Here is a 26,639-nt window from a genome sequence, read left to right as displayed (position 1 = left end):
TGCCTAGGAATGATTCTCTCCCCCCCCCCCTCGCCCTTTCTGGTAACAATGAGGCTAGGTCAGCTGGTCGAACAGCACAAAAGTTGCAGGTATCCAGAGTAGCAGTGACTATTTACATGATATGTATACGAGGTAAGGCAAGACATAGAAAAGGCTGTAATCTGCCAGATTCTACTTGGAACTGGAACAGAAGTTTCGAGGGAAGCAGAAAAACACGGCCGGGAAAAGCAACAGAGGTGCCAGGTTTAGGATACGATTTGGAGGTATTTCTCTCTCTCTCTCTCTCTCTCTCTCTCTCTCTCTCTCTCGCGTGCGCGCACGCACACACACACATTCACCGGTGAATGTAATTTTTGCTATTGAAAGTTTTAGCGTTTTAAAATGTCTTTAGCGTGGAAAGTCAAGGCTTGGGAGGTTTCTTTGAAATGTCATGATACTCAGTGACTGCAGGAGGTTCAGTCTGAAGTAAAAATAGATTTGATAAATATTCATGATATGGTGCCAAGTTTCCTTGTCCCCACAAGAACAGGGCACATCTTCTTATAGTTCAGATCCCTCAAGTTACTTTAAAAGCTTCATGTCCTGCGAGGCGAAAGTTGGCTGAAGGTTTGGATTCAGCCATCAAGTGGCTGTCTTATTCATAATGCTCGCGTTGGGGTAAAAATATTCTGATGATTTCACCTTTTGGGCTGGCTGTCCACTTGTCCTGCCACCTGATAACAACAGCCTCCCAGATAGGGTGTTCTTGCGATGGATATCGGTGCCTGTTTCTGTTCTGATATTGAGGATCTCTGCTGTTTGGTTGTGTTTAACGGCATGAGAGAGCCTGCAGTAGGCTACATGTAGGTCAAGGGGAATTTTTCCCATTAAGACTTGAAGTGCGATGGTAGAGGTTGGCCGCCATGGAAAGTTGATGGGTGGTTCTCCTCTCTGCATGTAAAGAAGTCGTTTAGCCGTGGAGTTTTATCTGTACGTTGGAACCAAATCGCCGCTCCGTAAGTGACATTAGGGACGAAGACAGGTAGTACATCAGGTGAAGAGCCGTGTCCTTCAACCCCAGGCTCTTCTTATAATTCTGGCGAGAAGCATAGTGTACTTCAGTTTTTCTCTAAGGTGTTAAACTTGTGGCATCAAGGTGAGCTTCTGATTCGAGATGATGCCAAGATGTTTCACAGAGCGGGGGTTTTGGAGACAAACTTGTCCTGGAAGCGAATCATGGGAAGTCTGTGAAAATGAAGCTTACATGAAGCATTAATGGTGAAATTTTCGGCATTAATGTTCAACTTTTATTTGGAGAAACTGTAAGCTTTTGTGTGGAGGCCCAAGTCAGAAGCTCCTTTAAAATGTTATTGGCAGTAGTTTGCAAGCCGCGCTCGAAAGCCACTTACAGCAATTACGAAATCATCGGCATAAGAGGATATGACAACATTATGGAATGGACGGGACATGCACTCCTTTAGGACCATGTTTCGTGCCGATGGCCAACAATCGAACCTTAGGGGGGACCAACAGCGACGGTCTGGAAATGTCGTGAAACCGAGTGGAGATGGAATTTTTCTGGCGATGAAGTAATGCTGGAGCAGTGATACATCTCTCTAGAACAGCCAGCTTCGAGCTCTCTCTGGATGACCCTGGACCAACATAGAGTCAAAAGCGCCTTGAAAGTCAATGAATATTGCACATATGTACTTGGAAGTAGACGTAGTGGCACTGTGTAGGATGGTGTTTAAGGCATGGACGGTAGAGCAGCGTCTCTTAAAACCATGTTGATGGATGGTGGTCAAATTATCTGCAGAATATTGAAGACTCAGTCTGGTAATCAGGAGCGATTTCGGCACTTTCCCCATGATAAGGAGAAAAGCAATGTGACTTAATTGAACCAGACGGGTTGAGAAGAGCTTTAGGGATAAGTCTTAGATTTGGATGTTTCTACTAGGTTGGAAGAGAGCCATCCAGGGGACAAGCATTGTAAAAAGCAATAAGATATGGGGCCACAAACCACAAATACTGGATAGCCTCATCTTCAATGAGGTTATCATTAGTCACTTTTCCTCTTTTTTTTTTTTTATGTGCGTTTACCTATTTCCTACACCTGCTCGCTACTGAAGGGTGGTTCTGAATAAGTTGGTTGATAAGCACTGTTTTTTTTGAATGATTTTCAGTTGGCATTCCGTATTGATAGTCGATTGTCCTGCACGATGATGATATCCAAAATAGCGCCCATGATATCGTCACAGTTGGTTGTTTCTTGACTATTATTTATTAAAGAGTTGATAACGTTAGCAATGCTAGTTCTGTTGCAGATAGACGGGAACTATAAGGATAATATTGTGTCAGTGTGAGATGACATCAGCTTTGAGAAAACAAAAAACAAAAGTGAGATTGGGAGTGTGTGCTATAGGCCAAATGGCGCTAATAAATGTGATGATTTTTATGTGAACAGATGCAATGGAAAAGGAAACCTGTATGGATAAGTAAGGATTGTATTTATAAAAACAAGGGTAACGTGTATGTCTGGTGTATTGCCACCCAAAATTATATTTTGGATATATTAAACGACTACCGGGGTTCAAGCCCGTGACTGCTGAATACGGTGCTGTTTCTTGTATTCTGTGTATATTGTAAACTCCTCTGACTGTTTGGTCGTCCCGGAGTATAAACAGAAAATTTATTTATTTATTTTACTACTCATATCAATGGATTTCCCATAAGAGCTCCTCTTGAAGTGGCACAGCATTCTTCCACGCCGTGGGAAGTGGGAATTTTTTCCCTATATACGTTTTATATAGGGGAAAAAATTCCCACAAAACAGACAAACTGCCAATACAGACATATTTATGTCTGTTTGTATTGACAGTTTGTGTCTACTTGTATTATTTATGTTTATGTCTGTTTGTATTATTGTATACCAACAGACATAAATATGTCTGTTGGTATACAATACACTGATCCCCCATATTGCCCTTTTGTGTGCACCACAGTTAGTATAATCCACGCCCAACCACACCGGGTGGAAAAGACCTGAGTTCAAAAAATATCAATGACGCGAGAAACTTTTATGGGTCTCTTACAACTTGGTTGAGTTAGTCAGTCTCAGACGAAGGTAGCATGGGCTTTTCTCCCGAAAACCCAGGGTTTTCGTCCAGCAACCAGCAAATCAACCACAGAACGGTTTGCTGGACGATAAACTACTTAAATTATACAGTAATTTTGAAATTACCGCGACTATTGCAATTCAAGTTAGTATTAGCAGGAGCATATGATTCAAGAAAGCAAGCTTATATAGCACCAGCCAAAAAAAAAAAACATTTCACCCATCCATTCACTCCAAAAGTTTGTCTAGTTCTGCCTTGAACTTCTTTAAGTTGCTGACCTCCACTACAACAGATGGAAGTTTATTCCAGCAATCAACCACCTGCTGGCTAAAGGCAAATTTCCGTACATCTATTCTACAATTGTCTTTCCTCAATTTGAGTTTATGCCCCCTCAGGTGAGTAATCTGCACAAGAGAAATAATCCCATCAGCATTGAGCTTGCCGAAACCATTCAAGGCCTTATACACCACAATCAGATCACCTCGCAGGTGCCTAGTCTCCAGAAGCTGCAATCTGCAGAACTTAAGCCTTTCTTGGTAAGAGGACCCCTTCGTTCCACTCACCAATCTCGTTGCCCTTCTCTGTGAGTCCTCGAGACCTGTTTATATAGTACTCAACGTGTGGCCTGACCATTGCCTTATACAAGGGGACAATCACCTTCCCCCCTTATCCCTGCAAGCAAATACTGTATACTGTATAATTGACAAGACACCACGGTTTACTCTTGCAGCCTTTTGCACTGCTCAGAAACTTCATATCTGATTGCACAAGTACATCCAGGTTCTTTTCATTCTCCACTACTACCCTGAGTGTAGTACCACCCAGTTGATACGCTACTCTGGGGTTACTGCTACCAATATGCATTATTCTTTATATTTTTGGGAGATTTAATGATGTTCTTTTAGTTTTGTGCTAAAAGATTTACTTTTTATTGTCTATTCGATTTCTAATTCTGAAGCAATACAATATAACTGTCTTCTAATGCTATTATTATACTGTACTGTATTTCTTTTTTGTAGTATCACAGAAGTTGGTGCTGGGCCCTTTACTGATTTTAATATTTATTGATGATATCGATATATAATTTTCTGACTATACAAAGGTGAGCAGGGTGGTTAACGACAGGAAGTTGGTATGCTGTCGATTTATAAATGCAAAATGCAATTTGTTTAGCGCCAAACTCAAGATAGTTGATAAGAAAAAAGATCTACAGCTAATTTTGCAGTCCGACACGAAGTTCTTTTGGGCAGTGCAAACAGGCTACTACAGTGGCATGTGGTTTTGTCGATGATGTACAGGAACTCTGCTAGAGGACTGAGATCTAATTATCCCATTCTAAAATGCAAAGGTTAGACCACATCTGAAATACTGATACTGGTTTGGAAACCTAATTTTAAGAAGGATCCAGACCTGTTGAGAAGGGTACAGAGAAAATCAATAAGATTAATTTGAGGAAGGGGAGGGGAGAACAAAAGAATATTTTTACAACGGAAGACTGGTACAGTATTCTGTAATTGCAGTCTGTGGAAACTAGACGTATTGCGTAGGTGACCTAATTGAAGTGCTTGAGGCTTTAAAAGGGTTAAGTAAATTAAATTCTGAGTGCCATTTTTACTCTTTCTCAGATGACTCTCACGGGATGGTATACATTTTAATTGAAAAAGGATAGTGGAAGAATAGATGCATTCTTTCATTCAGAGATTTAATTGATTTCTGGACTAATCTTCGATCGATTGGTGTGGAATTGGGTGATTTGAATAAATTTAAAGAAGGAATGGACAATGTAGTGGGATCTCCCCCACTCGCGCGATATTGGGGCTCTATAAGATTTTCTTCTTTGCATCATTTTTTCTAATACGAAATGCAAAAGCAAAAACAATAAATGGAAATGCTTCAGAATACCTGCAATTCTTGAAGCTCCCCGCCTTTTTATATCTTTAAGGAGCTTCTAAGGTTTTGGAGTGGCGGACAAATTCACATATTGCGATATTGAACACGTACGCTGCCATAAAAACGCGCTGCCCACCGTTAGCTGCTGTGCTGCTGCAATGAAAACACAGTCACATTGAATTTGAAACTCTTCTGGAGTCGGCTGAACTGAATATAAATCGACATTTATTCAGAATGGGATTATACATTTTGGGATGCATAAATTTCCCGGTTTTCCGAAATTTTAAACCTAATAGTTTCCCAATAAGTTTTTATCATCTCTGTACGAATTCATTATCACTCTCGAACTGGAGCTACCAAATGAGACTTCATGAAAGGCATTCGCATTACTAGTGCTGGTAAAACAGTTGAAGAGCGCAAGTTCACCATGAATGGATGCTAAGAAAAGAAGAATGACAGCTGGACATAAATAAAAAACTAATGTTCTGTTTATACTCCGGGACGACCACACGTCAGAGGAGCTCACAAGATAGAGAGAATACGAGAAACAGCATCATATTTAGCAGTCACAGAGTTGAAACCCGGCCACTCAAATCACGTGTGCTCATGCACTGACCACTCGGCTACAGTGGCCGTGAGCATATACTTCTGCTCTTTGTTTTCCATCTGTATTCAATAAATATAAGCATTCTGTTACCGATTTATAAAATTAATAGGAAAGTATGCAACTAATTAAATGTTTGAGAAAGTGGAGCGAGAAGGCTGATATAGATTTTATTATATAATAACAACAACACAAAATGTATTAAACATTTTTCGACCTTCTCGTCCAGAAATAGTTTCCATCCACATTTTCGTTAACGTGTCTATGGTTTTTCTGTATATGCATATAACTTCTTCAAAAGGGTTGTAAAAAATGATAATAAAAGGGGTTTAAAACCTCATCACCGCCTCACGTTCACTTACAGTATTGTGTCGGTCAGGATGAGACATTCTGCTATACTTGAACCACGATATATCGTGTGGTTGGGATAACACTTCTACATTTCCGAAGAGTGACCCCCCATTAAGATGCACTGATGGCTTACATTTTATCACTATTCACCGTTTATTGCACGTGCTCCTAACGAGATGTATTGCTGGCCAATCACCACAAGCCTCATTTGCTCTGCCAACACGACATCCTTTTGAGTAGGCTCGAAGAGAAACGCTGCTGCCAAGAACGAAGTTTTTTCTTAGTTTTAAGACAATGTCGTGGGAAAAGGGCACCCTCTTCAACCTCGAGAGACACCCTGTGGATCTCCACAGAAAGACTTTATGGGTCCTTCGACAGCGAACGTACGTAGTTCCCTTCGGTCACTCTTTGTTCTCGGCATGTGGCATTCCACGGGGAATCTGGCGGTAGATTTTGCGAGCTAACGCCTCCGTCCGTCAAGGTGTGCTCAAGTGGTGGAAGCGAGCAATTACGCCTATTACAGTGAATGAGCCTTTCTATACTGGTGTGTAAAAGATCCCTCCCCACAACTTTGGAGGTCCGCAGTTCCATCCGTATATGTGGGGAAGGAGCGGGGAGGGAGGGAGCCTATGAAGCTTCTCAACACCTCTTATGCGCGGGTGTAAATTTACGAGTGGTGATGTGATCGCTCTGCCGTACGATGCTTGGTCAAACAGAGAGGACAAAGTGGCTGACGGCTCCTTTTATGATCCGCTGCATTCAGTTAGGGGTCTTACAACCTGGCCTTTTATCCCAACGGCACGCACTGCCCACCTGCATTCGTACAACCAGGTAGCATGTGAACTGCGAAACTTTCTGCGGATTGCTGTACAATCCTAAAGAGTACGCATGGTGTCCTTGTTGCTCAAGACAACGAAAGATACTTAAATAGTTTCGTACGTAGTCTCCAGGTGCGCTGGGAAGATTTTATTGCCATGCATTGACCTGCACATCTCTGTTTAACACGGACGTGCTTGATACGTTTGTTAAACACTCCCGTCTGGGAATATTAACGGGATCCGCGTGGAAGGACGTTAATTTAAGACGCAAGAAGTCCTCCATTTGTTTGGAGAGCCACTTATTGCGAGAGTACTTCATGCGACAGTTTACTTCACGGAAAATATTTTTCTATAAATAGAAAGAAGAAATTAAGCACCTCTAATTAGCATCAGATACTTTTAGTTCTCACTACTTCTCGGATAATTAAGAGGCTTTGTCGATGTTTTGGATTCTTCATACAAGTTGAAAGTTCCACTGAAACGAAAAACAACAAAGATAGTAATTCAACATTCATAATAAATGTTCGTCACTTGGGACTACAAAATATATAACTAAATATAAAACAATAACTGCAGTCATAGTTATTGTGTATCTTTAAAAACTTCATAAATATTTGCATACTGCGGGTTAATCTTATTAGATTATTGCAACTAGTCAAATGATTTCTTATTGATGAAAGATATTTGCTTTACTAGATCATTTATTCTGTTAGTTAAACAGGACGATTCACTTTCTGTTGGGTGGGGAGGGGGTGGTGGATTCGGGAGCTTATTCGAGTAAAAATTGTTGATACAAAGTTGATAAATTTTTAACCATTATAAGAGTTGTTTTGGCTGTTTCGAAGCGTATTTCAAGGTTTATTTTCTTAGCGCATGTGCAAGATAAATAAATCCGAGGATTAATCAGAAGTATTTATTGACAACAGCTTAGTGGGTCAGTTGAATCATTTCGGTCCATTCGTATAAGTAAGTATCAGCATCCATAGTCCGATAAGAGTCAGTTCTTCTGTCTTGTGTATTTCGATACGAGATCTCCGGATCTAACTCTAATTTAGTTATTCCTCTTGAGTATTTTAATATCTATCAGGATTTCCATCTTCGATATACAGCTTCGGTATAAATAAATAAAATAAATTTGTTTATACTCGGGGACTGCTGGGATCATGGGATTTTATACTAAAATATGAATTATATTATATTAACTATGGTAATTACCTTAATCAACCTAATTGTTCACTCTACCAGGTATTCATTTATGCGTATCATAATCATCGCCATTTTCAATCCACTGCAGGATGGAGGCCTCTCCAGCAACTTTCCAGTTCCTTCTGTTTTGTGCAATTTCCATCCATTTACTACCCACGAACTCATGAATTTCATCTGTCCATTTCCGCTGTTGTCTTCCAGGTTTTTTTCTAGCTCTTCTTGGGTACCATTTTGATATTTTCTTAGTCCCTCTCTCATCATGTCTTCGAGCTATTATCCAGCCCAAAACTATTTCGGTTCAGTTTAAATACGCGTGATTTCTGAAATGGAATTACGCATAACTAAGGCACAAAAAAAATAAAAAAAATTTAAACAGACTGGAAAGGATAATTTATTAACTGGATAGGTTATTTAATTGGCCAATAATAATTTTTAATTGATAACACGATAAATATGTACGTTTGTTAACAACGGAAATGGACTGGTTCCATATAATCCAGTTGACAAAACAACAATTCTATACCAAGTAGGCTTCTTGGCTTTGAAACTGAGGTCTAGTCTCTTTTTAATTTCCATTTCCACGAAATTCGAAATAAATTTCGAATTTTAGCATTTAAATAAATAAAATAAACTTCCTAAGGGGAATTCACAAAATAGAATACAAGAACATCACCATATTTAGTAGTAGTAGTAGAAGTACACCTGGGGATGTTATTCCCATTGGGTGCATAGCAGCCACGCCAACAAGTTGAACCACTCATGCTTCGAAACCAAACTGCTGCTACTGTAATTGTCAATCATCCAATAAAATGAAATCCCACTGCATACAGGGGGATAGCGGAAACGCAAGAAGTGCCTTTCGCTTGGAGCGTTGTTTCATGATGGATCACCAGCGGTGATGTATTCGATTTGACCAGTACTTCTCATAAATTGAAAGACAAGCTTCCCAGTATTCTTATTTTACTTGTATTATACATGATGCCTTTAAATGATCTTTATAAGTTTAATCTTTTATTCCTCAGAGCTTGTTTAAGTTAGTTCAGAAACTTGGGCCATATTGCGCCGTATATATATCTGTAAATATAAATTGCGTGTTTTCTGTGGTCGATATGCTTTTTTGTTGGAAGAAAAAACCATGCTACCCTCGTCTGAGAACGACTAACTCAGCCAGGGGTGAAAAAGACCCATAAAAATTCCTCGGTCCATTGACTGGATTTCCATCCGGTGTGGGGAGTATTCCGACTGGCTTTTAAGAAGACCAACTCCAAAAAGTGTGTATGAAAAATTAATAAATTTCAGTGTCAGGGCCACGAGTGGCTCAACCAATGTCAAGGCGATATTCAGCCTCCTGCCACAATTTTTGGCCAGTTGTGGCACAGGGCTCTGTGATCCATGTCTTGAATTCTTCCAGTGTCTTCGCTTACGGAGGGACTTCTTCCCTCCCCCAACTGAAGGTACTAGAAGAAACTTCCGTTTCGAAAAACAGAAAACTGCTGTTGCTCTATCACAATAGATTTTGTTTCATCTATTGTGGTAGAGCGACAGCAGACATGCAAAATTCCTTCTTGAATCGACCATCAAAACCTTTGGTTGTTGAACAAGTATTCTTCGAATTTTTTAAGGTGTTGAGTGGAATCTGTTTACTGTCTGATTTCTATAATTGGGATCATATAAATTACTGTTCCAAATTGGATCTAATGGTCTCTTCTCATAATCAGATTATTCATTATGAACTAATAACCAGCAACCCGTTTACATCAACTAGATTATGTTGTTCAATTACATGCACCGAGCAACAATAAAATCGATTTTCTTGATAAATTGGCTTCGTACTTACAAACTTTCTTTATATTGAGGCAACACAAGTTTATGTCCCATAAATCAACTATAACTAACTTGGCAAATTTTTTTTCAATGTTTGCTCAGAATGTGGATTGAAGCCTGCAGGTGGATGTTATCTACATTCACTACAGCAAAGCCTTTGACACAGTGAATCATACCTTAGAAAACCACATTATTGTGTGGTGTTCGTTCTTCTGTCCTGTCAAGGCTGAAAAGTTACCCGTTTGATAGGTCTTCTAAAGTAGCAGTGGGTAGCTTTTCGCTGAAATCCCTAGCGATACTAGGCGTCTTTCAGGGCTCGTGCTTAAGGTCTAGTTTTGTTTTCCACTCATCTTACATTCTTCTTTAGTTAAAGTTCAGTTGTACGGGTTCAAGATTTTCTGGTTATTAATAAATTACAGGATTTTTCAATATCCAGAAAAAGTAAATTATGTCTCGATCTACGAGATTACAAGATTTAGAAGTCAGTGTAGTTAAAGCAGCAGTTTTTGTCCTCTTTAGCAGCAAAAGGAAACTCCTCTGGCCACCTGGGGACAGCATCACAGTATAAAAGCGAAATTCATTTTAATCAGATGTCCGCACTTTTCGAGTGCTCAAAGACTAGTGTCGTTCACATCATTAACGAGCGGAAAAACGCTCGTGAAAACATCACTGAACAGGCACAATGAAAGGTATATAAATGTACACCAAAAACACTACAAAAATGCAAGGCGGGAGTAGAAGACCTTCACGAAATCCATTGATCTTGCAAACCGACCAGAAAATCTGCTCAGTTGGTGCCAGGAACGCAAATGATGGACGCAGAAGGACACCCCCAGGTGATCGCCTTCCTAACGGCAAAGAAGCCAGAAACAACTAAACAACATAACAACCGAAACATAGCACTACCGCATTTCTGGCCAATTTAATGAGTTATTTATTATCACAGTACCATGGCGGAATCGAACTAACACACAAAACACATCCAACGTGTCCACACATGGACGCAGAAGGAAGCAAGTCATGTAGTCCAATGCGAGTTCCAATTTACGCTCTTTAGCACCTGCCAAAGATCATACATACGGGGGAAACCACACTAAGCACTAGAACTGTCCTGTTATGGACTGAGAGTGAGGCTCAGACTGATCGATTTTGGCTCTAGTGACTCCCAACAATTTTGGAGGCACCATTTGCATTAGTGCACGACCCAAATTTGCTTTTGGTCTCATAATTATAAATGCGGCCTGGCCGTCCGGGCCAGCTCAACCTCTGCAAACAGTACAGGCTGCCAGAGAACGAGGTGTAATGGTATGGCGTTTGCTTTCGCGGCATACCCCTCGGTTTCTTAATCCCACTCGATAGCATCATGAACAACAGAACATATCTGAAGGTCATTTCAGGTTAGGTACACTCCGCAGTGTTGTACTTTCAAGATGACAGTGCAACTATCCACCAAGCTAAATGTGTGAGAAAGTGGTTTTAAGGTTTAAGGAATACGAGAAAGACCATGCTTGGTCAAGTCCTGTCGACCAAGCATGGTCTTTCATGTTAACCATGCTTGGTCAAGTCAATCTTCCAGCCACTGAACATCTTTGTGATGAATTGGGAAGGCCAGTTCGCCAACACAATCCTCTGCTCACGTCGCTCCAGTAACCGAGGACAATTTTTTACATTAATGGTTCAGTATTCCTCGTTATCACCACCGTGTACGCATCATACCTTTCAGCCTGTTGAACAGTTTATAGATATGGCAGCTTAATCGGACGATACATCACCGTCTGCTGCTCGTCTTGTAGAGGTCCAGGCTCGATTCTCATCAACTATTGGAGGAATTTCTGAAGTCTTCTTCAATCGAGTCTGTACTGAGACTCGATTATAGACTTGGATTGTACAGACTCGATTGAATAGATACACATGGTCGTGAGCATGCGCTTCGGGGCCATTAATATCAATATATATTTATTATTATTATTGTTGCTGTTATATTATTTCTCCCTGATAGGGGAATTCCACTCCCTGACGGGTACTGCTACCAGTTATACAGGGTGGTTGTTATGTCTGCTGTTACTGTTGGTTGGAACTCTCTAACTATCCTACAGGTGTTCAGGATTGCGACTTTCTGGAGTTCCTTGTAGGTGTTCTCTGGGAGACCTATTGCTGCTAGGCTGATATGTAGGGTCTATGGCACCAAATCGGTGGTTGCCACGATGATCGGGATGGTCGTTACTTCTTGCATATGCCACATCTCCTTGACCTTGTGTCTCAGTTTCGTGTACTTCCTAATTTTTTCCTCATGGGTTTTCTGGACATTGCTAGTGTTGGACTTCGGGTGGTGTTGGCAACTTTTGGTCATCATTGTCTTTGTTTTTCGCATGATGTCTTCTAGCTCGTTGTTAGTCCAATCTATGACTCCGAATGTGTATGTTAGTACTGGAGCTGCATAGGTGTTTATGGCTTTAACTGTGTTCCCTTCGTTAAATTTTGCTTTCAGCAGGCTTCTGAGTCTCTGATATTTTTCGGTCAGGTACTTCTTGATTTCCTTGTGCTCTAACTGATGAGCCTGCATCATCCCTAGGTATTTGTAGGTCTCTCCTTCTGTCATAGCTTTGATCTCTTTACCAGTCAGCAGCTGGTAGTTTCGGCCGGCTAATTTTCCCTTGTGCAGTGTGTGGGTCTTGCATTTATCTAGACCAAATTCCATCCTGATGTCCTGATGTGCTGAATTCTTTGGTGATCCGGAGTAGTTGCTGGATTTGCTTCTCGGTTGCCGCGTAGAGCTTGATGTCATCCATGTACATTATTATCATTGCATTAGGGTTACCCGTAAATGATTATATAATCCCGTATTTGTGTCTGTAAATTGCGTACGTTCTCTGGTCGATTTGCCTGTTTTGCTGAACGAAAACCTCGAGTTGCAGGGGGAAAATAGCTTGCTATCTACAACTGAGACAACTAACTCAGCCACGGAGTGAAAAACGCCGACAAAAGTTCCTCGCGTCATCTACAGGATTCGAACCTGGGCCTTTTCCACCCAGTGCAGGGAGGCCGGTGACGATACCACTGTGCTACCGCGCAGACAGAAAATGGAATAGCTTGTTCACAGTGTTCTAATCCAGCGTTTCCCATACTAGGGGTCCGTAGACCAATTCTAGGGGATCCTGCATCTGGTCAAATTATTCGTTCTATGCATCGCAAACTGATGATAAATAAATGTATTGTTATATATTTATGTAAAAATAAGAATAAAGTTGAGTTGTTTTAAACATGAAACTTTGCATTTTCTTTTCAGAAAACCCCGTGTTCATACATATACACACCCACACAGAAACATATATATATATATATAAGTTTGTAAATAGAGACAGGCAAAGCACTAACCTTACTGCACTCGTTATTACGGAGGACAAAGGGCTAAATTGCAATCACGGAGAACAAAGAAGGGAACGAAGGTAGAAAGAAGTAATAAGAATTACTTAATGTCGTTCATCCTGTGACTTCAGCGCCTTCATCGGGGGCCAGCCGCCAGAATCAAAGGAGGAAACGGCAATAAGTAAGTAAAGCCTCTTTTTCTGACATGAAATATGTACAGCATGTGGTACAAGTGAAAAAGCCAGTAAAGTATATTAGTGTTAAAATTTAATTTTAAATCATAAGGCATGCGTATATTTCATGGCTGACCCGGAAGAGGCTAGAAGTTAAGATTAAAAAGAGTAAAAAGAAATAGAATAACTTACTAGAATAACCAAAGAGGCTGGGAGTATAGTCTATTCTCCCAGCCTCTTTGGGGTCTTACAAACGTAGAAAACTTGGACTAACTAAAGGAGTATTTATTTATTTTTATTATTAATTTAATTTTATTTTATTATTATCTTTATATACCATACTTAAACACCAGAAGGATGCTCCCAGAGCTATGTTCAGGGTCCTACTATAGGAGCGGGAATAGCAATCCCCAAACCCCCGAGCACTATCTTTTTGTCTTCTTCAGCATTCTTTATGCTTTCTTACACCCTCCTATATTTTTATTTCTCGTGAGCCATTAGTTTATCGAACGCAATATCCGAGATGCTACTTTTCTGCTTTAAAACACTTTTCTCACCTATACAAAGTTTAGCGACTATTTACTGCTACTTTGCTAGCTTGTTATTCCTTTCTATCTTGAGACGCATTACTTCACGTGTTTAACTCGTACCCTAATTTAAATTCGTTATTTAATTTACCACTTCTTTAATTTACCGCTTCCCTAATTTAATTTAATTTAATTTGCTACTTCTCTAACTTAATTTTATTATATTACTTCTCTAACTTAGCTTCTAACTTTCGATGCATAGGATAGCTAGCTTTAATTTAAATTTTAATTACTTAATTTTTCCGATTTCTTATACTTGGAGTCATCAGCTTAAACCATGTATACAGTGTTGTTAAAATTAAAGTATCCCTATGTAGAGGGCTCTGGGGCGAGTTCTAAGGCTCGCACGGAAGAGAAATTTGGACAACAGGTACAATAAAGAATGCGCTCACCATTTATCGTAAAAAAAAATAGTTAAAAAAGTTTTTACTATATGGCGCGTAACTATCTTAGTTACGATTATGCAATCGTTATATAATCGTAAGTTATTGCCACAGCGCCACTACTCAGCGGCACTACTTTGCTTTTATACAGTACAGCTCTACTGTACTGTATAAAAGCAAAGCAGTCTCTTCAAAATCATACAGCAGATGTTTTCCTGCTATTAGTGAAGCTGTACTATCAGAACAGCAACGTTGCAATCCTTTGGAGTGATGAAGCCCACCTTTGGAGTGATGAAGCCCACTTTTGCTTAAATGGACAAGTGAATACGCACAACTCTCACTTGGGCAACAGAAAACCCTCGAGTTATCCAAGCGGTCCCGTTGCATTCTCCAAAAGTGACAGTGTGCTGTGGATTTACGGCCGCATTCATGATTGGGCCATATTTTTTTGAACAGGTAACACCGATTGGACCCAGCACCTGTTCCGTCACTGCACAGCGATATTATGAAATGTTGGCAAATTTCGCAATAAAATTAAATAAATAAATATTCCTTTAGTTAGTAGAAGTTTTCTATGTTTGTAAGACCCCAAAGAGGCTGGGAGAATAGGCTATACTCCCAACCTCTTTGATTATCCTAGTAAGTTATCCCATTTCTTTTTACTCATTTTTATTCTTTTTTATCTTAACTTCCAGCCTCTTTCGAGTCAGCCATGAAATTTACGCATGCCTGATGATTTAAAATTAAATTTTAAAACTAATATACTTTACTGGCTTTTTCACTTGTACCATGTGCTGCGTACATTTCATGTCAGAAACAGAGGCTTTACTTATTGCCGTTTCCTCCTTTGATTTCGGTGGCTGGCCCCCGATGAAGGCGCTCAAGTCACAGGATGAACGACATTAAATAATTCTTATTACTTCTTATTACCTTCTTTGTTCTCCGTGATTGTAATTTCTGTTCTGTTAGCGGCTCGCCCTTTGTCCTCCGTAATGACGAGTGCTTTGCCTTTTCTCTGCTTACAAACTTATGGTCGTTGGGTACTTTCTGCATAATTATAGCAGAGTTCCTGGTCCATAAACTATAGACCTGGTTTTGGCGCATTATAGCCTTAGTTGCTAATGCGCCAATAAAATCTAAACCAAACCAAACCAAACCATAAACTATTATTAATTATATTTTAAACTGTTGCTTTCTTACATAAAAAAAATATATATATAAAAAGGTCCGCAAACGTTTTTGACTTTTGAAGGGGTCCGTAGATCTGAGTAGTTTGGAAACCACTGCAGTAGTATCGTGAAATTAAGGAAATAGTGATGTACACATGTATAGTGTCTTATGTAAGGCGGCTCCCAAACGCTAGTTCAACACCGCCGTGTTACGCTGTCATGTTACAAAAACTCTGCAGAAAGGCCAGAAATGTGTGTAATTCTATGTTTGTGCCGTGTATGCGTTTGTTATGTTGTTTAGTTGTTTCTGGCCACTTTGCTATCAGGAACCAACAAGCACCGGTGGTGCGCCCTGATACCCGTGTACGCCGCGAGGAGGCGGGCCACAACTGAGCGCGAACCGAAGCAAACCTCGAGTGTCACGTACTGAATATCGAAATCATCCAAAGTATGAGCAAATAAAGTTAATTTTAACAATAAATTTAAAATATAATAATAATAAAATAATCAGAAAAATTAAAGATAAAAATAAGTAAAAAAATAAATAAAAAATAAAAATAAAATTCAGTAAAAATAAAGATAAAAATAAGTTAATAAAATGGGAAAAATATAATAATAAAAAAATAAAAAATCATCCTGCACCAGTGTAAGGATGCAGACCCCGCCTCAGGACCAGCCTGAGGTTAGCAAGAAATAGAAGTCAAGAAGACAGTGATGTCACTCGGCGCCATACAAGTTTGTTAACCAACTGTCCAAGTCGAAGATGGTGGTGAAGATGGTACTTGAGCTAAAAAAAATGGTGGTAGTGACGATGGTGGTGGTATCAGGAGATGGCGATGATAGAGATGCTGGTCTGGACTGGAGGTACAGCTGGAATAGGAGTAGTTCCTGAAATTGGGGCACTACTGATGATTTGTCCACGTCTGGCAAAGGCTTTATGTACAAAATCTTCCAGAAGATGAAAATTTTCTTTGGAATCCAAGAGAGAAGACTCATTGCCTGGGGAGAATGGTTGACACAGAGTAGACAGAGGCTGACGAAGATCCAAGTAATATGGACAGGTGAAAAGAACATGCTACCAGTCTTCTGGGCTGCCACAGTTACAGAGGGATGAATCAGACAGGTTAAACATAGCAAGTTTAGCACGAACGGAACCATGACCAGTTAGAAGAAAAAGAGTGCGGAGACTCGGACTGAACCATTTTAGAATAGACTTTTGTAAGGCAAAGGCACAGATGGAATAAATTTTCTTGTGACCATAGCTTTTGAAGAAGAAGACCACCGATCTTTCCATAGTTGAACCAGGTAGGTCCAGCAACGAAGTTTTTCGGTTTTAGGATCGTAGTGGTATTAACAGTGAAGTCTAAAAAAGTCAACTGGAATGGCATGTCTAAGGTAATAGCAAAAACCTCGATAAGCGATTTGGAGATCCAGAGGTAGGCAACCGTTTAAAACCTGGAGTGCAGCTGTTGAGACAGTGCGACAGGTACGACTCATCATTAAGAGCATACGTCTTTGGATAGAGGAGAGTTTCTTTTGGATGGCAATCTTAGTATACCAAAACCAGGCACCAGCGCCATAGGTACAAATCGGAACTAACACCACTTTGTACAAAAGACGAAGGGTATGATGGTTAATACCCCAGGATTGATGTGAAAGACGGACACGCATAGATTTATACTTGGCTATTTTATCATAAAGGTGCAAGATTATGCTTCTGAAAGTTTAACTTGCGATCTAGAATAATACCCAAATATTTATGCGAGTCAACCATGGAGAGAGAGAGAGAAAGAACGACCAAAAAGTTTAACAATCGGAGGCCTGAAAATGTTAAGGTTGCCCTTAAGATAAAGAAGCTTAGTCTTGTTAAGAGAAATGGTAAGTTTATTAATAGCGGACCAAGAGCACAGATCATTCATAATGCTACTGGCAGTACTTTCCAAAGAAGCACGCGAATTACCAAGGACAAAAAGGGTTAGATCATCGGCATATGCTAGTTTTGAAGCATTGGGAGTTGAACGGAGAAGCCACTTATCTAGAACCAAATCCCAGACGAGTGGACCAGGTACCGAACCTTGAGGGCATCCTCGAGAGACAGAACGACTAAGTTGCTGAGTTCCAGAAATGACTTGTACAGAACGGTGGAGAAAGTAGTTGCAGGTTAAGTTGTTGAGTTGTGAGGAGCATCGAGCAGCCCTGAGGCGAGCAAAGAAGCTGTCCCACCAAAGGGAGTCAAAGGCTCCAGATAAATCTACGAAAATGGCCATAGCATATTTAAAAGTGCAGTTGTTTTCTTTGGAGTGAAGTTCAGCCAAGGCCTCCTCAGTTCCACGGCTTGTACGAAAGCCAAACTGGTCGGAGAACTTTAATGAGCGTTCAGTAAATAGACAGTCTAGACGGGCAGCAATAAGTCGCTCAAGAGTTTTACCCAATTTGGACAATAACGCAATAGGACGATAGGCCTTAGCAGAGATAGGAGTACCAGGTTTGGGAATTAATTTTAACAATGCCGTCTTCCAAAGGACAGGAAAAGTTGCCTCGTTCAAGCATTTATTATACATTGTGACAAAGACAGATGGATAGAGTTTGTGTAGTCGCTTAATAAAAATGCCCTCGAGGTTATCAATTCCAGGACAGCTATTATTATTGATTTTGGAGATTGCCAAATCAACCTCTGCCTGGCTGAAGCAGGGAGTGAATTCAGAAGTAAGATAGGTACTATTGAGAGATCTAATTTGTTGGTGAATAGGAAGATCACAGCAGGGATCATCTGAGGGAAGAAGTGCACCAAGCATGGCATTGACAGTGTTTCATCATTGTGCTAATCAACAGACTGGTAAATTTCTGGAGGGTGAACCTTGTTTCTAGAGAGACGATGAACCAGACCCCAAGGATCAGAGTTACCTGAGGTTAAAACAAATGTTTTCCAAGTGGATCTTTTACTGTCCTTTATGGCCTTGGCATATTGCCTTTTGAGGTTGCGATATTCATTTTTTAGCTGCTCAACATCTGCGGTTGGCCAGCTCGTACGGTGTCGTTGGAAGGACCGGCGAGCACGGAACATACGACGGCGTAAGATGGACAAGTCGTGACTCCACCACGGTGTTGGATGTTTAGGCAGCACTTTCCTCTTAGCAGCACGAAAGGAGGCGTTAAAGAAGGCATCCTGGACATACTTTGCATAGTCAGTTGCAGAGTAATTAGCAATAGTATTCATCATAGAGTCCGTGAATGAGAAATGAAGAGCATTCAAACCGAGGCCATAATATACGTTTAAGGGAGAAGCGGCGAAGGTCCTGCAAAGGCAAAGAAGTGTCTGGAGAGGAAGACTTAATCTCAAAGGAAATAGTGATGAAAATATTTGAGGAACTAGCTTGACGAATTGAAAGCTGTTAACAAAACATATGACCTCGCGGATAGCACAATTGGGAATATCGCCGTTCTCCCACACCTGGTGACAAAGATCTGATAACTCGAGGAATTTTCGTGCGTCTTTCTCAGCTTGTTGGAGTTTGTTGGTCTCAGGCGAAGGTAGCATGGTTTTTCCTCCCGGAATTCGGCTTTTTCGTCCATAAAACAGACAAATCGACCACTGAACACACGCAATTTAGAGACATAATATATATTGCTTAATATGGGCTGTGTTGCTGATGCGTCTAAAAAGAAACAAACAAAATATGTATCGAATCTTTTCTCATATTATATCGTTTTCTTGGAGTTATAATCGATATTCGAAATTTATTTTTTAACCGGATGTTATGTTTCATTTATTTAGCGCTGTTCGTAGGGGCCGGGTAGTTTTGAAGGAAGGAAATTTTTAAACGGGGTCGAATCTTCCCTGCCTTTTCCAGCAACTGGTTGTCAGCGTGTGTTATATGAAATTGATAAATAAACAAAATCAATAGCTGTAAAAGCTAAAGAGTTCCATTGGATGAATTGAATTAGAACTTGAATTTCGGCGTTTTCAGATGGGGGTGGGGGGGTGCTTAAGCGTTTGAAACGGAGATCATTATCCACTGTATATACTCATATGCAATTATTTTTTGCACGCATATACGTGCATGTTTTTTTTTTTTTTTTTTTTTGTTCTTTGGTTTTACACAGGCCTCTTATTTTACTTTATTTTATTTTATTTTTTTATTTTTTTTAGCACAGATGGTTACTGATAGTGCTTTAATAGAGCAGAATACCTTACAGTTTGCTTTTTTTGTTTTAACATTTTGCTGTTTATTTTAACATTTTTATATTAATTTATTTTAAAGTCTCTGTATGTTCTCTAAAGAGTGCTTTACATTTACTTAACGAACTGTTAATTTTCACTGTTTGTTTGCTAACAATTTAGTATTAGTATTAGTCGATAGTACAAGAAAGCCACAGGCTTTTGTTTCGCAAGCCAATAATAAATAAATAAAAATAAAATAAAGTAAATAAATAAAATAAAATCAAGAAAATAAAATAAAACTAAATAAATAAATAAATACTAATAATAAAATAAAATAAAATAAAATAAATATAATAATAATAATAATAATAATAATAATAAAATAAAGGAATAAAATAATAATAAATATAATAAAATAAAAATTAAAAAAATAAAAATAAACAGTCTGTGGGTTTCCCTCCTAACAAAACTAAGGCTGACCTTTGAACTACCACAGAACTAACCTGTTCCAGTAATTAATAGCTCACTGGCTAAAAGAAAACTTCCTACAATAAGGTCTAAATGTTTTTTTCCTGTAATTTGAATTTATGATCCCCTGGAATCCTTTATAATAATGAAAAATTCTTCTCCATTCTTTTTTCTGTGCCCTTTCATAGCAATATAGACGTCAGTCTCAATTTAAACTACACTCTGTATAAACTCTGTAAATAGAAGTTAAAACACTTCTGTTTACATATTTACAAACAAATATTTACGATATTCACACAATATTACACTGCATACATTCTTTTCCTTCGCAAACGCACAATTTTAGGAAAGTCGAGGAATTCGTCATATTTCTGTTCATCTTAAAAGAGCTCGTGCAGCTCTGCATCATCGGTGACAATCTGCTGTAAAAGCAAAATCTGAAGTCTCGATACTGTGGACAGGTCCACATCACATACTCGACATTCTTCACCATTTCACTTCCATAATAGGGATCTGGAATTAACATTCAACTTATTCAATGCCTTCTCGATCCAAATCCTGTAAAAATTACAGTACCAAATAGCCATAGAGCCAATCACTTCCTAGTCTTTTCCATTATATAAACAATAGGCAAAAAGGCATGGGGTAACTGGACCCAATGCATAACTGTCACATCTATCCTGCCTTTTCTTCTCAATTTCTTCCTGAAATCTTTTCCTTTCCATTTTGAAGTCGCTTTTATGATACTGGCTATTCTTGGGCAAGAATCACTCCTAAAATCCCACAGATTTGATATTCTTTGTTGCAAATCCAGGAGTCTTCTTCATTGCAACTAGGTCTATGACACCTCTTCCAGTATGTTCGTAATATTTTAGAGAGAGACTTAAAAAATTCAATTAATTCATGAAAAAAAAAAAAATCTAGCTTGCTTGAAACGTAACGCACTTCGTAGATTAATTTCTTTTGAATTTGGTTTGGCGATGCCGATGATCAGATTACCCCTCCACTCATCGCAACTGGATTCTTTTTATATGCAGAATAATCACCTGAGATTTAAAATTTTTGCCACTTCTTGATTGCTGGTCACCAAGTTTTGTATAAATTCCTCTTCCATCTAAAATTAACCAGAACTGCATTATGGTTAGTGAGATAACTTTTAGCTTTCATGCCTTGGAGATTATGTTCAATATGTGTGAAATTTTTGTATGCCACATTAACGGGCAATAATTTCATCTTTTATGCGTGTTTTGAAACTAGACTTATTGTCTCTGAATCCAAGAGTCTTATCGTGTTCGGCTCTCTTCCTCTGCTTTCCCATTAATAAATGCTTTTGGTGTAGTTCACTTTGTGGGTGAATTTTCGATGATTTTTGAGGTTTATCTGCTTGAGATGCGTTTATGAATTATTTAAGGCCGAGTTTGATCCGTTGTAGTTTATTTATTTGGCTTTTTGAAAATCTTTCTTGTGGTCTTAATGGATGAAACTTTAAGAGCATCGGCTTATGTTACCATGCCACGGTTAAATTCAGAACTAGTTCCAGCGCTTCTGCAAACAAATGGGAGTACTCTTGCTAAATTTGATACCACGAAGAATGATCACAGCAGAGAGGAACACACCTACATCCTCAGCGCGTGATTGCACATATATGCGTTTTATCGAAAAAGAATTTTACCTTAACAGTCGTGCCTTTGAGTACTTTCTACGAATTTGTCGTACTGCTGTAGAGGGAGATGTTCAAGTTCCATTATAAGATGGATTTATGTTTGCGGTGGATGCAATAATATTTGTGTAATTGTTCCCCACCAAATTACCAAGGACTGCACGCGGGCAAAGAGCAAAAGTCCGTTTTAAGATCCTTTTTAGCGCCGCAAATAAGAAGCCAAAGCAAAGGTTATAAAAACTTAGGTAGAAGGAGAATCTCGAGCAACATTAGCAACACCGCCCTGTGACGTCAGCCGTTCTTTGTAAGAGGAAATGATAGCACTTATTAGACAGAATGAAAGCGTAGCGGGACTCTTGACGGACCCAAAAAATCAGCGCAAACGTTACATGGGAGACAGGAAGTGCATGGGGGCGCTATCTGTGCTTGATGAGAGTTGGCGGAGGTCTGAACATCATTTTAAACAATGACAACGCGGCTCGCGCGGTTCTCTATCACTGTTTACTAAGATTAATTGTTCGAAAGTTGGGTTTGATTGAACGCCAGGCAAACGCAGGCTGGTGTAATAAACCCTAATCTCTTTAAAAGACGATCCTGATAACGTGCGTGCCAGCAACACAGATACTTTGATTAAACGCTCTTCCTCACTGACGAGTGATTTGCCTGCGGAAATGGGCGCTGACAGAGCGATATTTCTTCTGCCATCCGCTTCCAGGCAGACGACAGACAAACCTCGCCCCGGGAGCTGCTGCGTTGATGAGCGCATGCAGTACCGCTCGTGAACTGATGAGAGCGCGCCAACCAATCAATGCGTCCTTATGTTCCACGTAACAATCGCCTCCCTATCAGCGCGCACTTCCAGCTTGAAAACTCTAATTGATTTCAACGCTAATGAAATCATTTCCTGCGGCCAACTTAATACCTTCATCGCGCACCGCACCCGCTGCCTGCTTGTCAGCCCCTACCGGGCCCGCCGCGTCTCTCTCAGCCCGGCCGCGTATAAATATAAATATATATGCGAACGATCGTCCGCCTGTGCCAATTACGACACGCTTTCAATTTATTAAAGCGCACCCAGTCCGCTGATTGACCGTACTGGCCGGCCCGACGTCCGCATTGTTCTACGGCCCCCGAGATAAGGGTGATAAGGATTGAAATGACAGGGAAGCATATGGCTTATCAGCCATTTCTGCTTGTCCTGGTGATGCGGGCTTTGACGGCAAGGCAAGTGGAAGTGCCGGATGGAGATTCTCTTTCATCCTAACTTCCTTTTACATAAGAGGTTCAGTGGCACGCACTCTCTCCGCGTGCACAACAAAACCGTCCATCGATTTGCCGCGCGACACGATAAGCAAGGAGTGCGGACGTACGACGGAAAAGCTGCGATAAACAACCATGTTCACGGAGCCGTTATGATGGGTAAACTACGACGTTTAAAGGCTTCCCCAGTGGAGACGACGTATGGCGGTGGACTTCATCCGTCAGCCAGCTCGAAACCGATAAAAGTGCGTGCGTACGGATAAGGAGAATAAGGAAAACAAAACGTGGAAAAAATATATGAAAGATGAATTTAAACGGCTCAACAAACACCATTCCAGGGAACTAAGTTGTTCCTCAGAAAGTATTCGAGAAAGATACGCCAGAGGTCATTTGGCTCACCTTCTTTGTCCGCCCTTTTCTGGTTTAAAAGGATCGGTGGGATTTTTTAAGAGAATGGGAGTAGTTGCGTTCTTTGGTCTCTTCTGACAGCAGACTTCAGATTCATCGCAGAGATCAGCACATACACCCGGGTTCTGAGGCCTCACGATCAGAGCTAATCGCTGAAATATTAGCGTAGTTTTCACGCCAAATCCATGATCATAATTCTTCTTTGCAGGCTCATAATGGACAGTTGTTATTAATAAAATAATTGCATTAACATAGCGCTAATCAATACAAAAATATGCGTGCGAGGAATGTTAATAAATTCCCGGTCTGGTGCGATAAAAAGAACACAAAGTAAGGGAGCTCAAAAATGGTTTTATTTTTATTAAAAGTATCATTATCTGACTGAATGCACTTATTGCACCATTCTGCAATTTTCTGAAAAGAGTCAGCGAAGGCGTCCCAAGAGATGATGTTGAGTTCGGTGGTTACCTTTTTTTTTATGTCCCAACATCCTGAAATCTCTTTTCTTTGAGGGCCGTTTTCACCATGGAAAGGAGAAGGAAGTCTGCTGTTGCTAGCTCGGGGGAGTAGGAAGGTTTCTGTACAGTGCCATATTTCGTCAGAAATGTCTTTCGCGGGAAGAGGTTATCGTACAACAGAAACCAGCTACCTTTGTCTCGAAAATGTGGCCTCACCCGGAAAATGCACTTTAGTGGTCTTTGAAGCACTTGTACGTAGAACGCAACATAATCAGCGTTGTCTTAGTCCTGGATTTCTGTAAACGAAACTTTTTGGGCTTCGATGATTTTGAAGTCCAGTGCGTACTCTGACTCGTCTCTGGGTCATACTGAAATACCCAGTACTCATCTCCAGTGACAGTACTATCCAGGAAATTAGGATTGTCTTGACAAGTCTGGATGAAGTCTTCGCATGATGACAGACTTCGTTACTTCTCCTCATCCGTGCGGCAGAAATTTTGCACAGACCTACCTTTTCCCCAAATCTTCATGCAGAATTTGACGAATCTCCTTATTCATATACAACTCATCAGCCATTATTCTGAGAGTAAAACGACAATCTCTTGCCACAATTTCCTGATCTTTGCAGCTCTCTGCTCACCTCTTGGGTGATTGCTAACATTCTGACATCCGTCTTTGAACCTACTGCACCATTCAGACATTGTGATACGATTTAATGTTTCATAATCGTAAACAGTTTTAAAATTTTGCAATTTCTTTTGCAGATTTTGCCAGTTTAAAGCAAATTCGTTGCACCTTTCCAAAATCGTGACGAACGTTAACGCTACTGACGAAACTGGTTGTCACTTGCAACCTGTCAGACTACTGGACGGACAATCTCTATAACACCATCTGTTGCAGGAAATTTCAATTATAACACACCACTTCCGTTTATTTTCAGACTCATCGAACATGACCCCAGCAGCACTAGTCCGAAAACTTTATTGCCACACCTTGTATATATAAACACCTGTAAGTGTGCATATTCGCCACCTAGTCAAGAGGTAACAAACTGTTAACGGAAGTCCAGCCAACGTAGGCAAAAGAAGGCCCATCTACTTTTTGGGCCTTCTTTTCCGGCACCGTTGTCTCGATAGACTCTTCTGGATGACAGCCACATCTGGAGAGACCTCAACCACTTGAGACTTTTTTGTGTGACAAATTTCCTGAGTTCACAGTCAAGGTTGTGGATGTTGGGCAACATTTGGGTCGACATGAATCTCTGAGGGAGGGCACATGTATTAGTGTTCGGCACCAAAGAAGATTACGATCTCAGATTTATTAAATATTAATAACATATTAAAAATATATAATAACTAATAAACGTAACAGTTTAAACAGTGGGCTCTTTAATCTGATTTATGTTTATTAGACTTGAACCTGAAATTTAAGAGTTCACGAGTCTAATAAACGAAATTTGATGTTCGTTCATCATCAGTTTTCAGAGTTTATTTAGCTCCGAAATAGTTAAATAAACTATAATAGATAAAGTTGTTACAATGATTATGTATCATTTTATAAATAAATTGTAATCCGTGAATGCCTGAGTTTTAAAAGATGTTTCTTGTTATATTTTGGCTGAGTAAGAATAATTGAGATTACTGTTGTTATTAAATACGAAGTATGGTCAAAAAGTTCAGGGACTGACTATCATTAAATTGCAGCATCGTTCGACTTGTCGGAACACGTCCGGTGACTCGTCTAGACGTAATGACTGTTGAATCACACGTTGAATACAAAATGTTTTATATGTTTCATCTCATTTATGTGTCGAAAATTGTTCTGGCTTGGCTCCTATAAAGAAATTCAAATTCGAATTATTGTTGGTGGAGCTGTAGCAGTTGTAGTGTTTATATATTTAAAGGAACTCCCCCATGTTTCAAAAAGAGAAGCCACCAGTTGAAAAATTAGAATATCACAGCTGGGAAAGTAAGAGAGCCAAATTACTAGCTCCTTTTACCACTTCTGGAGGCTCGAAGAGTTATGTAGATTCGCATACGTATGAAGATCTAAATCAGGCTGTCCAAAGAGATTGATACATCCTTCATCATTATTGAGGCCATAATTGGAGGAGGAGAATTTGGAGATTTATGCCGTGGAAAATTAAAAAATTCTGGTTGCTCTGAAGTGACTGTAGCTATTAAAACGTTAAAGCCAGAATCTTCTGATATGTCGGATGGACTTCCTAACAGAAGCAAGCATAACCACTTTCTGTTGTCCACAGAGAGTGGCGAGTTCTTGCATGTCAGGATTTTCGTCATCTTGCTGGTGTTGATCTGTGCCTTGATCCTTCCATTATTACTGGTGACGAATCGTGGATGTATGGCTATAACTCGAAAACAAGATCTCGGTCCTCTAAATGGTAGATTCTGTCTTCTCTAAGGTCAGAAAAAAGCAATAATCTCAATTAAATATGAATATCATGCCATCGTTTATATAAACCACGGGACGTTGTAGCCGAGTGGTCAGGCGAAGGGTACTTACGTTCACGTGCTTTGAGTGACCGGGATTCAAGCCCGTGACTGCTAAATACGGTGCTGTTTCTTGTATTATTTCCTTGGAATTGTATTCTAGCCTTGGAATTGTTGTATAGGGTGTCAAGGAGGCTACTTCGAAGGAAGTCCATCCACATTGCAGGTAAACTTCATCATTTCCAAAATACAGTGAACTCGGGAGTGGTAACACTCCCACTTAACAACGCTATCCCACTTTTAACTT

Source organism: Mastigoproctus giganteus, chromosome 3, assembly GCF_048544385.1.
Source record: "Mastigoproctus giganteus isolate SK-2022 chromosome 3, ASM4854438v1, whole genome shotgun sequence".
Lineage (NCBI taxonomy): Eukaryota > Metazoa > Arthropoda > Arachnida > Uropygi > Thelyphonidae > Mastigoproctus > Mastigoproctus giganteus.
This window is presented reverse-complemented; position numbering follows the sequence as displayed.